The sequence below is a fragment of the Capsicum annuum genome, chromosome 2, assembly GCF_002878395.1.
Source record: "Capsicum annuum cultivar UCD-10X-F1 chromosome 2, UCD10Xv1.1, whole genome shotgun sequence".
NCBI classification, from domain to species: domain Eukaryota; kingdom Viridiplantae; phylum Streptophyta; class Magnoliopsida; order Solanales; family Solanaceae; genus Capsicum; species Capsicum annuum.
In genome coordinates this window covers 56,140,355-56,155,409 of record NC_061112.1, presented here as the reverse complement: position 1 = coordinate 56,155,409, position 15,055 = coordinate 56,140,355, and the positions used below count along the sequence as shown (strand labels likewise).

The 15,055-nt window shown below is 41.7% G+C and overlaps 1 non-coding gene and 1 pseudogene across 1 annotated transcript; both read left to right on the top strand.

Moving 5' to 3' along the window:
• Nucleotides 1–5,815: 5,815 nt before the first annotated feature.
• On the top strand, nucleotides 5,816–5,971 carry LOC124896470 (annotated as a pseudogene).
• A 206-nt stretch (nucleotides 5,972–6,177) lies between these two features.
• On the top strand, nucleotides 6,178–9,543 carry LOC124896471. Its single transcript, XR_007052832.1, has one exon. It is a non-coding gene; the product is annotated as a 28S ribosomal RNA (ribosomal RNA).
• The last annotated feature ends 5,512 nt before the right edge of the window (nucleotides 9,544–15,055 follow it).

Genomic DNA, 15,055 nt, shown 5'->3' with positions numbered 1-15,055 from the left:
GAAATTAAACTAAGCATGGGTAAATGGCGGGAGTAACTATGACTCTCTTAAGGTATCCAAATGCCTCATCATCGTATTAGTGACATGCATGAATGGATTAACGAGATTCCCACTATCCCTATCTACTATGCAGTGAAAACACAGCCAAGTGAACGGGCTTGGTAGGATCAGCCAGAAAGCAAGACCCTGTTGAGCTTGCCTCTAGTACAACTTTGTGAAATGACTTGAGAGGTGTACTATATTTGGGAGTAGAAAGGGGAAGTGAAATACCACTACTTTTAACATTATTTTACTTATTTCTTGAATTGAAAGAGGGACATTGCCTCTCTGTTTTGACCCAAGGCTCACTCTACAAGCAGATCTGAGCAAAAGACATTATCAGGTGGGGAGTTTGGCTGGGGATACACATTTGTTAGAAGATAATGCAGGTGTCCTAAGATGATCTCAACGAGAATAGAAATCTCGTATGGAACAGAAGGGTAAAAACTCATTTGATTCAGATTTCTAGTACGAATACGAACCGTGAAAGCGTGGCCTAATGATTCTTTAAACCTTCAAAATTTGAAGATAGATGTATCATAAAAGTTACCACAGGGATAAGCATTCATAGCAACGTTGCTTTTTGATCCTTCGATGTCAGCTTTTCCTATCATTACGAAGCAGAATTCATAAAGAGTTGGATTGTTCACCCACAAATAGTGAACGCGAGCTGGGTTAAGATGGTCTTGAGTCAAGTTAGTTCTACCCTACTGATGATAATGTTGCAATAGTAATTCAACCTAGTACGAGAAGAACCGTTGATTCACCCAATTGGTTGTCGCGCTTGGTTGAAAAGCCAGTAGCGCGAAGCAACCGTGTGCTGGATTATGACTGAATACCTCTAAGTCAAAATCCGAGATAGAAGTGATGCATGCACCCATCGTCCACTTGCCGACCTGCAGTAGGGGCCTTGGCCTCTAAGGACCCGTGTCGTTGGCTAAGCCATCACGATAGAAGGGTCGCGATGGCCACCTTGAAGCACAATTTCCATTGAGCGACGGTTAAAATCCCTTGCAGATGACTTAAATGCTCAATGGGGTATTGTAAGTGGCAGAGTGGCCTTGCTGCCATGATCCACTGAGATTTAGCCCTTTGTCTCTCTAGTTCGTCCCTCTCCCTCCAATCCAATCATTTTTTTGTCTATCTCCAAAGAAGGTTTGTGCATCCATACTTGGAAAATCCCACTAAGTGTTGTGAGTTCACCTCACCCTCAATCATTCCATGGCATAGCCTCACCGGAGATCCCCGCTTGTTTTTCAAGTAATTTATGCATTTCATTCCAAACGGTTAAGTACGATATCTAGTGGCCATTCGTACAAAACTACGACGTTGAAATTAGAGGTTTTTCACAATGTGGAGTGCGAGTTAAGATCCCAGCGATGCGTTATGAGGCCAACGTCGATGCGTGTTGGTATATCGCAATTAGAGGTTTAGGTGATCATCAAGTGCAATCCTAGAGACATGCCCAATGACACAGGCTCCGACGTCCGGCAAAATTGATAGCTTAAAAAACAAGTTTCGTCATGTGCTGTGATGAAAAATACTGAAGGACCTATAGCGGCCTACCATGGTGGTGTCTTTGTCGAATTGGTTGCACCAAGGAACCACGTCACCATACACCATGCGCCATCGAACCAAGGCACTATGGCCCCAAGGCACCAAAGCACCATGTTACTACAGCACCGCGCACTATGGCACCATGGCGCCAAGGCACTACAGAACCGTGCACCATGGCACCATGGAGCCAATGCACCATGGCACCAAGGCACCACCCACCATGGCACCATGGCACCATGGCACCGCACACTATGGAACCAAGGCGCCGTGCGTACCCATACATCCTTAGCTAGAAATTGGGTCCTTGGCACCCGCTCTCTCGTGCACCCACCACGAGCACATCAAGGCACTCATGAAACCATGGGTGCGGTGAAGTCACCGTGGAAAAATCAAAAGAGCGTAAACCTAGGTTCGATCATCTGAATATATTCATAACATTCGTCCATCATCATCCTCACCGTTGCATACTTCTTTCATTAAATACACACTCTAAGTGTTTTTAATGATATTTCAATATTACCTCATTTGTTGGTGCAGTTTTTGTAATGTCCCAAAGTTTTTTTTTTCAATTTTTTATTTAATTCTTAAATATTTAAATTAAAATATAAAAAGTGCACACAATTATTGGTTTAAGGTCATTCTAATATGAATGTTTTAGGGTTGTTACTTATCTATTTCATTCTAGGCAATTTTTCTAATGTCTCCCACATTATTTTTGTAATCTTTAATTTTTTTATTGAATATCCTTAAATTTGGATATTTTATATCACTACATTATAAGTACATATATGTACTAAATTATTGGTTTAAGGTTAATTCATTCTAATATGCATGTCTTGGGGTTGCTACTTATCTGTAGCACTCTGGGTGATTTTACTAATGCCCCCACATTATTTTTATAATTTTTTAATTTATTATTTAATATCCTTTAATTTTGATATTTTATATCATTACGTTATAAGAACAAATATGCACTCAAATATTGATTTAGGGTTACTTCATGTGTTGAAAATATTTTTCTAGTGTTTTTATATTTAAAAAATATTTTTCATATTTTTATTTATTTTTATTTATTTATTGAATTTTCATAAATAATATTTGTGAAAAATATTTTCTTAATGAAAATTATCATTTACAAATTACGTGACTCTTTTTTGAGTGGATTGGTTCAGTCTTACATCAAAACGTACAGTTCTGGTACATACATGTCTAGTATGATTCTCTGGCAAAACCATGTCTACTCATGTCATTTGGCTTTTTTTAAGCATATATAAAGGGGGTAGAGGTGTTGAAGGCACTTCAAGGCAACTGTCGCTAGTGTGCATATTCTCTTACTAGGAATGTCGACATATAGTTTGGGCGCATGGTAGCATGCATGGATAGTCCGTGCGAGCTGTCACTGCCCGCGAAACAACCTCAACTGTACTTCATTGTGCGCTCGTGTTTGCTATCGGTGGCATCTTCCACGATGGGGCTATTGGCACTTGATTCTGGATGAGGCGATGCTTAATGTGTACGACAAGTTCTGGATGCTGCTCTTGGGGCAAGATCCAGGCGGTGCATGCATGGGGCCGAGCCAAATCTGCATAGAGCGCCAACTGCCGACGTGGGCGATGCCTGTTCACTATCCTCAGTGCACCTTCGTCTCTTCTGCTCCTCCCAAGGGTGGACTATCATGTCAAACAGGACTTGCTTTAGCCTTACAATGTCTGCATGGGCAGCAACCCATGACTTCTATTACTGGACGTTAGGCCGGTGCTAAAAGTACATCGACAGAGCGTTTAGACCCACGGTGCGAGAGTTGTGTTCGGTATGTGCGGTTAAGTTGGATCCCTACTGGAGCAGTGACGTCCTAAATTGCCTGCCATCTCAGTCATGAGGCAAGCATAATTTAGGCTTGCTTGAAGTCGGATTCCTATACTACATACCTAATGCCCAGGAACTATCAAGTTTTATCAATCACTTTTTGCCCCTCGCATTTTATGCTCGTGGTGAATAAATGGCTTCCCCTATGTCCCATGCCTTCCTCGCTTCATCGTGCGATATCGTGGTTTATGAGTGGCGGTTGAGATTCTCTAATGTGGTAGACACAGTGGGCATGGAATCTAAATCGTCTCCTATCTGCCCTATACTATGCTTCTTCCAGATGACGCTTGCCCTCGCCTTGAACCCATTCGCGCCCTTTCAAGTAGGCCGGGCTCATTGAATGCCGGCGTCGATGAGCAATGATACCTGTTTGTTCCTACTAGTAGTCATATGCTTGTCTCAAAGATAAAGCCATGCATGTTTAAGTATGAACAAATTTAGAATATGAAACTGCGAATGTCTCATTAAATAATTTATAGTTTGTTTGATGGTATCTACTACTCAGATAACCATTATAATTCGAAAGATAATACATGCAACAAACCCCAACTTCTGGAAGGGTTGCATTTATTAGATAACTCGATGGATCACACGACCATCGTACCGGTAACACATCATTCAAATTTCATCCCTATCAACTTTCGATGGAAGGATAGTAGCCTACCATGGTGATGATGGGCGATGTAGAATTAGGGTTTAATTCTGGAGAGGGAGCCTGATAAATAGCTACCACATCCTAGGAAGGCAGCAAGCCTGCAAATTACCCAATACTGATATGGGGAGGTTATCATAATAAATAATAATATCGGGCTCAATGAGTATGGTAATTAGAATGAGTACAAACTAAATCCCTTAACAAGGATCCTTTGGAGGGAAAGTCTGGTGCCAGCCCCTGCGGTATATTTAAGTTGTTGCAGTTAAAAAGTCATAGTTGGACTTTGGGATGGTCCGGACGGTCCGCCTATGGTGTAGACCGATCATCTCATCCCTTCTATCAGCGATGCGCTCCTGACCTTAACTGGTCGGGTCGTGCCTCCGGTACTATTACTTTGATTAAATTAGAGATCTCAATGAAAGCCTACGCTCTATATACATTAGCATGGGATAACATTATAGGATTTTGGTCATATTACGTTGTCCTTAAGAATTGGAGTAATGATTAATAGGGACATTCGAGGTCATTCGTATTTCATAGTCAGAGGTGAAATTCTTAGATTTATGAAAGACGAACACTGCAAAAGCATTTGCCAAAGATGTTTTTAGTAATCAATAATGAAAGTTGAGGGCTTGAAGATGATCAGATATCATCCTAGTATCAACCATAAATGATGCCAACTAGGGATCGGAGGATGTTGCTTTTAGGACTCTGCCGTCACCTTATGAAAAATCAAAGTTTTAGGATTCCGGCGGGAGTATGGTCGGAAGGCTGAAACTCAAAGAAATTGATGGAAGGGCACCACCAGGAGTGGATCCTGTGGCTTAATTTGACTCAACATGGGGAAACTTAACAGGTCCAGACAAAGTATGGATTGACAAACTGAGAGCTCTTTCTTAATGCTATGGGTGGTGGTGCATGGTCGTTCATAGTTGGTGGAGCGAATTGTCTGGTTAATATCGTCAACAAATGAGACCTCAGCCTACTAACTAGCTATGCGGAATATCCCTTCGTGGCCAACTTCTTAGAGGGACTATGACCTTTTAGGCCATGGAAGTTTGAGACAATAACAGGTTTGTGATGCCCTTAGATGTTTTGGGCTGCACACGCATTACAATGATGTATTCATGAGTTTACAGCCTTGGTCAACAGCCCCTGGTAATCTTTGAAATTTTATCGTGATGGGGATAGATAATTGCAATTGTTAGTCTTCAACAAGGATTTCCTAGTAAGCGCGACTTATCAGCTCGCATTGACTATGACCCTGCCCTTTGTACACACCACCCGTCGCTCCTATTGATTGAATTATCCAATGAAATATTTAGGTTGTGGTGACATGGGCGGTTTTCTACCCACGAAATTTCCAGAAGTCTATTGAACCTAATCATTTCGGTAAGGGAAAAGTCGTTACAAGGTTTCCTTAGGTAAACCTAAAATAGGATCATTATTGAAACCTGCACAATAGAACAACCTATGAATGTGTTTAACATCTGGGGAGTCCACACGGGTGGGATGCTTTAGCCCTCCGCATGAGCCCCTCCCCCTCGCCCCCCAGCCTACACGCCTAACATACGCATCGAGCGGCTAACGAACATCGGCGTGGAAAGAGCCAAGGAATACTTAAATTGATGGCCTGCCCCTCGCTCCTCATCCGTTGCATGCCTCGGGGGAACCTATGCTTTTTTTGTAAACAAAAATAACTCTCGACAACAGATATCTCATCTCTTGCATCGATGAAGAACGTAGCAAAATATGATACTTGGTGTGAATTGCAGAATCCCATAAATGATCGAGTCTTTGAACGCAAGCTACGACCGAAGATATTAGGCCGAGGGCACGTCTTCCTGGGAATCATGCATCGGATCTCCCCATCACATTGTGTCTTAATCACAAGGTGCACTGTCATTAAGGGAAGGAAACTGGCCTCTAGTGCACCTCGAGCTTGCCGCTGGCCTAAATATGAGTTCACATCGATGGACGTCATGGAAAGTGGTTGTTGTAACTCAACTCTCTTTGTTGTCGCGAGTACAACCCATCATGCGTCCAAACTCCAGGACAACATACCCAAGGTCATGCGGGATTACCTGCTGAGTTTAAGAATATCAATAAGAGGAGGAAAAGAAACTTTCAAGGATTCTCTTAGTAACAGTGAGCGAACCAGGAACATCCCAACCTTAGAATCGGGTGGCTCCATCATCCTAATTGTAGTCTGGAGAAGCATTTTTAGTGGTGGATCGGGCTCTAGCCCCATTGAAAGGGGTGCCATAGAGAGTGAGAGCCTCATTGTACTCGGACCTTATCGCACCACGAGGCACTATATACAATTTAGGATTTTTGGGAATACAGCCTAAATCAGGTGGTGTATCCCGTCCAAGGCTAAATACGGGTGAGAGACCGATAGCAAACAAGTACCGTAAGGGAAAGATGAAAAGGACTTTGAAAAAAGAGTTAAAGAGTTCTTGAAATTATGGTTAGGGAAGCAAATGGGGGCTGGCGATGCACCCCGATCGGATGTCGAACGGCGATGAGCCGGTCTGCCGATCGACTTGGGACATGGACCAGCGTGGATTGAGGGAGCATCCAAAACTCGGGCTCTCAATACGCTCATGGAATGCCATCTCCTCGATTGTGGTAGGAAGTGCATACCTCTGGCGTGCTTCGATATCTGCGTGTTCCGGATGCTGGCTTGTGGACCCCCCATTTGACCCGTCTTAAAACACGGACCAAGGAGTCTGACATGAGTAAACCCATAAGCCACAAAAAGGTGATTGGTGGGATGCCCCTGTGGGGTGCACCATCGACCGACCTTGATCTTCTGTGAAGGGTTCGAGTGTAAGCATTCCTGCCGGGACTTGAAAGATGGTGAACTGTGCCTGAGCGGGCAAAGCCATAGATAGCTCTTGTGAAGGCCCGCAGTGATACTAACATGCAAATCATTCGGCTTATTTGGGTATAGGGGTGAAAGATTAATCGAACCGTCTAATAGCTGGTTCCCTCCAAAGTTTTTTTTAGGATAACTGGGGCTCGCGTTCGAGTTTTATCATATAAAGCCAATGATTAGTGGCCACAAGGGCGCAATGCCCTCGACCTATTCTTAAACTTTAAATAGGTAGGACTGCATGACTGCTTTGTTGAGACATGCCATGGAATCAAGAGCTCATACTGGGCTATTTTTTATTTGCAGAATAGGTTATGCGGGATGAACCAGAAGCAGGGTTACGGTGCCAAACTATGCGCTAACCTAGATCCCACTAAGGGTGTTGTTGATTAAGACAGCAGGATGGTGGTCAGAAGAGTCTAAATCCACTAAGGAGTGTATAACAACTCACCTGCCTAATCAATTAGCCCCAAAAATAGATGACGCTTAAGTGAATGACCTACACCCAGCCATCGGGGAAAGTTCCAGGCCCCGATAAATAGGAGGGCACGATAGTCACTGTAAAATCTTGGGCGTAAGCTTGACTAGAGAGTCCATCGTTGTAGATCTTAGTGGTAGTAGAAAATATTCATATGAGAGCTTTGAATGCCGAAGAGGGGAAAGGTTCCATGTGAATGATAATTGCACATAGGTTAGTCGATCCTAAGGGTCGGGAAAACTCCAATAGATAGCACGTTTCGCGTGTTCTCCCCATGAGAATTGGGTTAAAATTCCTGAACAAGTATGTGGTGGATGATGACAATGTTAGGAAATCCGGAGACGTCGGTGGGAACCTAAGAAAGAGTTATCCTTTCTGTTTAATAGCCTTCCCACCCTGGAATCGGCTCATCCAGAGCTAGGGTCCAACGACTGGAAGAGTATCGCACGTATCATGGTGTCTGGTGCGCTCCCAGTGGCCATTAAAGATTTGAAGGACCAAATGTCATCCATGCCCGATCGTACTCATAACTGCATCAGGTCTCCAAGGTGAACAACCTCTGGTCGATGGAACAATATAGGCAAGGGAAGTCGGCAAAATGGATCCGTAACTTTGGAAAAAGGATTACCTCTGAGGGCTAGGTGCGGGTGTCCCAGTCTCGAACCTATCAAAAATTGGTAGACTGCTCGAGCTGCTCCTGTGACAAGAGTGGGTCGCCACGTGCAGGCCATGGAACAAACTGGGAACGGTTCCTTTGGGGGCCTTCCACGCGCGTTGAACAGCTAACTCAGAAATGGTATAGAAAAGGAGAATCCAACTATTTAATTAAAACAAAGCATTGCGATGGTCCCAGCGGATGTTCACGCAAAGTGAGTTCTGCCAGTGCTCTAAATATCAAGGTAAAGAAATTTAACCAAGCACGGGTAAATGGTGGGAGTAACTATGACTCTCTTAAGGTAGCCAAATGCCTCGTCATCTAATTTTTGACGCACATGAATGGATTAATGAGATTCAAACTGTGCCTGTCTACTATCCAGTGAAACCATAGCCAAGGGAATGGGCTTGGTTGAATTAACGGGGAAAAAAGACCTTGTTGGGCTTGACTTTAGTCCGACTTTGTGAAATGACTTGAGAGGTGTAGTATAAGTGGGAGATGAAAGGCGAAAGTGAAATACCACTATTTTTTATGTTATTTAACTTATTCCATGAATCGAAAATGGGGTACTGTCCCACTTTTAGGACCCAAGGCATGCTCTGCGGGCTGATCCGGGGAGAAAACATAGTCAGGTGGGGAGTTTGGCTGGGGTGACACATTTGTTAGAAGATAACATAGGTGTCCTAAGATGAGATCAACTAGAACAAAAATCTTATTTGGAATAGAGGGGTAAAATCTCATTTGATTTTGATTCCCAGTATGAATACGAACCGTGAAAGCGTCTCCTAATGATCCTTTAGACTTTTAAAAGTCGAAGCTAGAGGTGTCTGAAAAGTTACCACAGGGATAACTAGATTGTTTCTGCCAAGCGTTCATAGCGACGTTCTTTTTTATTCTTTGATGTCGGCTCTTCGTATCATTATGAAGCAGAATTCACCAAGTATTAGATTGTTCACCCACCAATAGGGAATATGAGATGGGTTTATACCATCGTGAGATAGGTTAGTTTTACCCTACTGATGACAATATCATAATAGTAATTCAACCTAGTATGAGAGGAACCGCTGATTCTAATAATTGGTTATCGCACTTGGTTGAAAAGCCAGTGACATGAAGCTATCATGTGTTGGATTATGATTGAATGCCTCTAAGTCATAATTTGGGCTAGAAGCAATGCATACGACCGTCGTCTGCTTGCTAACCCATAGTAGTGGCCTCTTCCCCCAAGGGCACATGTCGTTGGCTAAGCCATCGCGGTGGAATGGTCAAGGTGGCTGCCTTGAAGTACATTTTCCATCGAGCGGTGAGTAGAATCCTTTGAAGATGGCTTAAATACGTGATGGGGTATTGTGGGTGGCAAATTAGCCTTGCTACCACGATCCATTGAGATTCATCCCTTTGTCGCTCTGGTTCGTTCCTCCCCTTCCAATCCAATCAGTTTTCCATCAAACTCCAAAATAGGTTTGTCCATTCGTACTAGGAGAATCCCACAAATTATTATGAATTCACCGCACCCTCAATCATGCCATTCGATACCCTCACCTGAGTTTGCCATTTATTTTTTAAGTCTTGCATGCGTTTCATTCCAAACGGTTAAGTATGATAGCAAGTGGCCTTTCGTGCAAAACTACAGAGTCACAATTAGAGGTTTTCCACAATACTGAGTGCGACTCAAGCCTAGTGATACGTCACGAGGCCAGCATCAGTGCATGGACGCATTTTACAATTAGAGGTTTAGGTGATCGTCAAGTGAAATCCTAGAAACATATCTAATGACTCGGGTTACGATGTTCGACGAAATCATCAGCATGAAAAAAAGTGTCATCAAGTGTCGTGATGAAAAATTCAGAAGGACCTGTAGTGACCTACTATTATACCCCGAAAATGCTCAAACTACACCTCTCATATAAGAATATAAGAGATGATTGTTAATATATAACCCAAATAGGTTGGGGTCGAATCCCACAGGGCATATGGTGTGAACTTAAGTCGTTTGCGATTTAATCAACTAATAGTTGGATGTTTCCTGAAATGGGGGGTTTTGGAGATTAGCAAATAATTATTGGTCACATTATTTTCAATGTTTGTAATCAAGAAGTTATGGAAAACCAGAGTTATGTTCACTATTGGTGATGGGATTTGACAGACGCTAGTAACGATTTAATATTCTTGTGGTAGGTAGGAACAACATATTATCCTTGTTGAATTTATGCCTAATGTCTCTTGAACTAGTTAAGCATTTAACTACCTAATTCTCTCAAACTTATGGAGTTTATATTTGATAACAGGATGTTATCTCAGGTTAATTAATCTTGCTATAACATTACATATTAAAACGAAGGTTGGTACTTCCAAGTCCCTGTTGATAATTCGCTTCTTACTAGGGTTAATTTCTTAGTTCAAGCAAATCACTAGTAAGCAGGACCCATTGTTTGCAACCAATAGATAAAGTGTAAAGTAGGGGGATTACTAAGAAATTACTACCACCATTAGAATCCTGAACACTTATTTGCATTACAAACCCAAACCCATAGATCCCATAACTCGGGTTAAGAGGTTTAGCTACCCACACTGTAAAGAGCAATACAGCTTGTTGAATTCATAATGCTATGGAATAATACTTACAGCAAAAGTAAATAGCAACAGTTGTATCTTGGATTAAATTACAGTAGAAAAATCCTGAAAAATAATATGATAATCTCTCCAAAGCTAACTGTAAACTTGTATCAAAACTAGAGAGCAAACACGTGAAGTTCAAGTCCAGAATGTCGAGTACCAGCCACCAAGAAAACCCTAAACAATACTTTAAATAGTTTATCCTAATTATGGAAACAAAATCACAGAGTTCAGTAATTTCTCGGACAGGTGACGACATTTTGTGTTGCCTTATTAAGAGTCTGACGACTTATCATAGATGTCATCAGATCCTCTTCTCTTTTGACATTCGCTACCTTAGGTTGATGATGAAGCATGATAGCTTATCCGATCTTTGACGACTTATCACAAATGTCATCGATGATTTACTTTGGCTCTCCTGTTTTGCCTTAGGCTAAGGACGATCTTGACGACTTATCACATGTCGTCGTCACTTCTTCTAGCTGAATACCATTCTCTATTTAAGGCTGGCCATAAAGCTGATAACTTATCAGAGTGGTGATGACTTATCACGAATGTCATCAGCCATACTTCTCTTCTATATGCTTTAGATTTCAATTCTTTTACTTCCATCATTGTTGGTTCTCTTGCATCTTGACTTCCACTGTAAAATCAATGGTAAAACAATCAAAAATGACAAAAGTTGCTTAAGACTTTGCAATTATTCCCAGTTAAAAGCCTCAGATATGTTAGCATCTACTTATACATCAATACCTCTCAACTTAAAACAATTTCTTGTCCTCAAGCAACTAAAACACAACCAAGAGGTTACAAAGTACATTTGGCAGTCAATAATCTATATTATCTCAAAACCATCTTTACTTTCGCCAAGGTCAATTAATTCTAGATCAACTGTGTATGCTACTGAAGAACACTAATGGGACACACAAGAATCAAGATATGACATCAATTCATCAACAACAACCATGCATGCATGTATCAAGCTTACACTATCCAAACATGTTAGCAACTAGCAACATAGCCAGTGTGCCCTCACTAGAAAAAAGTCCCACTTCACTTATATCAGACATTACATATGTAACAAATAGGACAATCACCAGGCACTCACTCCCAGAATGAAGTTCCAATCAGTATATACCGAATACCATAGGCTTGCTCTTATTTCCATTACCAAGACTTTCAAACAGGTCATCTAGGATAACTATAGGTCTTCTCTTTGGCTTGTAATGTAGGCTAGGGTCTAGTATGATACTCGATGATATTTAAAGTGGCTAATCCTCCTTGATACTACACTAGCTTCTGGGTCTCACTCATTTACCTCTTTCTATTCTTCTCTTTTCTTGATCACATTTATTCAGGATGGGTGTGGTTCTTTTCTACAACCACTTCTTCTTTTTTCACAACTTTTCTTTTCTTGCTGTTTTCCACCGCTCCCAGCTTTTTATTTTTTTCTTTTACTCTACCTTTCTTCATACTCATTTTACATCATGCACCCCTATAATATCCACCCTCAAATTAGGCCATTTTCCTAAGTCAAGGTTTATAGTGGCTAAGGAGGACCAGGGCTAAAACAGGTTTATTATGATATAAAAATGAGAAGGTGATAGGTATCATAAAAAGAAATAGTCTATTCAGGCTTAAAATAGGGATAAAGGGATATTAGGCATTCAAGGAAGGTTATTTAGGCTAAAGTGGGATAATATCAAAATGGCCAATGATCCTTTCCTAATCCCTATCCTTCAACCTAAGTAAGACTAACCGGGAAAGCTCTGAATCCAACATACAAAGGGAACTAAGTAAAATCTCATACGCACATGGCACAGAAGTACATCACAAGTTACTACTTATTCGGTTCATGTAATTGTTTTGCAATGGTAATCAAGTTACTAAAACTAATACCATACAAAGATGAACAGTGGTCACAATTAGATGCAAATCATATAGTTAAAGAATTAGACCACTTGAGAGGTGTTTACAAAATAACAAAACCATGTTAACTACCTCAGGTACTTGTATTTCTCCTATTCAACCACAAAATGTTACAACAATAACTCACCCTACACCCTCAACTTAAAATCAAAGAAAAACTAAACTAAGGGTTAGGGTATACCTAGAGTAGATCAAGCACGGGGATCATAGGTCCCTAACCCTAATGCTGTATCCTCAGCTACCTTATCTCCATTGGGAGTCCCCCTCCCTCTCCCCCATTCAGACATATCTGGTCTAGCAGTTGTTGGAGGCCTACTAGTTGAGGCACCTGCGACTCTCACTCGTAGGGCTCCTCCCATTTTTCATTGTCAGCTAGTGACTTGATTATCGCCTTTCTCGTCTCCTCTATTTCATCCTTTTTTTCTTGCCCTCTTCTCTGCTTTTCTTTCATTATCAGTATCAGGCCTTTATTTGTTAGCCTTACCTTTCTTCGCACCCTTCTTCTTCTTTTTCTTTATTAGTTCCCTCATGAGATCAAACAATGGGATTTTAGCCTCAGACTCATTAATAGCCGGATCTGCCAATACCATAAATTGGTGTTGCTATAATACCCCAACATCCACCTTCACCTTCTCTAGGGCTGCTCTAAATTATGTAAGGTCTGACCCCAATATTTCTCTTAACCATGTATTAAAATGATTATCTAATTCATTAATTTGACTGGCAAGGCTCGAAAGGGCTCCAGTGCTACCTCAATCCTCTTGTCTACCATAGAGGAAAATTGCTTGGCCAAAAGTTGTAGCTGAGCCTCGTACCACTTGTCTGGTTTTTCCACTCTCCTACAATTCATAGGGTTAAAGGCAAATTCTGTGGTACACACAGCAGCTGAAGGATTTGTTTCATTTTTAGGCACTGAATCTACTATTACTAAGGAGGTCGGTGTTGTAGCCTCAGAATCCTGCACCGTTATATTAGGTGCTGAGCTGGTACCTGTAACTGGTGGGTTCGTTTCAACCCCTGCTTCTCTATCAAGTGTCAGTCTCTGTTGATTTTCATCATATCGGATGGGGTTGTGGGTCTTTTTGGCAAGCAGTTCTTCGTCTAACCCTACAACCTCAGGTACATGGGCTTTCTTACATAACCTTGTAATTAGAAAAGGTAAATCATATGCCATGTCGGTCCTTGAGACTTAAATTTTTATCTGCTCAGCAATGGTCTCCCCAAAGTTCAACTTGAGCTTAGCCACAAGACTTGTGACCAATATTTCTCTGTCCTCTCTAATAATGTTATCTCCCTCAGTAGGCATCAAATGGGTGTGCACTACACCCCACCATAACCTTGCCTCTTGAGTCTGGGAGGCCTTGAAAATCCTTTCATTCAAGTTGGTCAGCTATTCAGGTTTCCCTTCAGCATGAGTGTGGCTAAACAAGACTGTTGATTTGCACTATGGTTCAGTCGAGTGTAGAATCTAGGTAAAGTGGCCTGAGAAGTGAATTCTGGGCCATGAAGAAATTTGTTTATTGTTGTTTCTGAGCGATCCAACATCACACCCCGTACTAGAACTTTATCCAATAAAGTTTGATCCTCTACTTTCTCTCCTTCTTTGCACATGTTCTCCAATCGAGCGTGATAGTTTGCATAGAACTCCCGAACAAATATAGGGAAAAATGAGCTTCCTCCTTTCATGGTCCATCCTAAGTCATAGTCTCAGAATATCTGCTCCACTTTAGGGTATTTGTTCACCTGGTAGTGATGATCCTTTTTTCTTCAAAGATGGGCCTTTCAATGGCTCTTCTTTTAGTTCTGTGAAGCCTATCATAGAAGATTTTCTGCTCCTTGGGAATTTTCCACCTAGCAATGTCTTGAACCCCGGGGTTCTTGGATTTAACCAGAGTTCCTAGAATTAGAGATTCTTCATCATCCTATTGCTCAGTAGAAGGGGACTCAGATAATGGTCCCTCAGATTTAGGTTGCTCAGACTCAGAATGCTCAGACTCAGGCTCCCTAGACTCAGAATGCTCAGACACAAGATGCTCAGAAGCCGTACTGTCTAGTGTTGTTGTTGATTCAGTTTTAATTTCTTCACTCTCCTCCACATAAACTGGTGAAGGTGGCGAAGGATCGTTTGGACTTTTCTTTTTCCTTTGCTTTCTAAGCAGCGGCTCCTCCTTCTCATAATCAGATCCCTCATCGAAGAGTCTTTGAGGTACCTTTCTGTCACGCCCCAAATCCTATTAAGGCGGACTGGCACCCGTTGCCGGTAAGGATCGGGAGAACCAACCTGTAGCGATACATTACCTATGAACATTATAAGTTACTTTCATACTAAACATGCCCTCAAAAGATAAATAGGACTAGCAAGCCAAAAGATATTATATGACT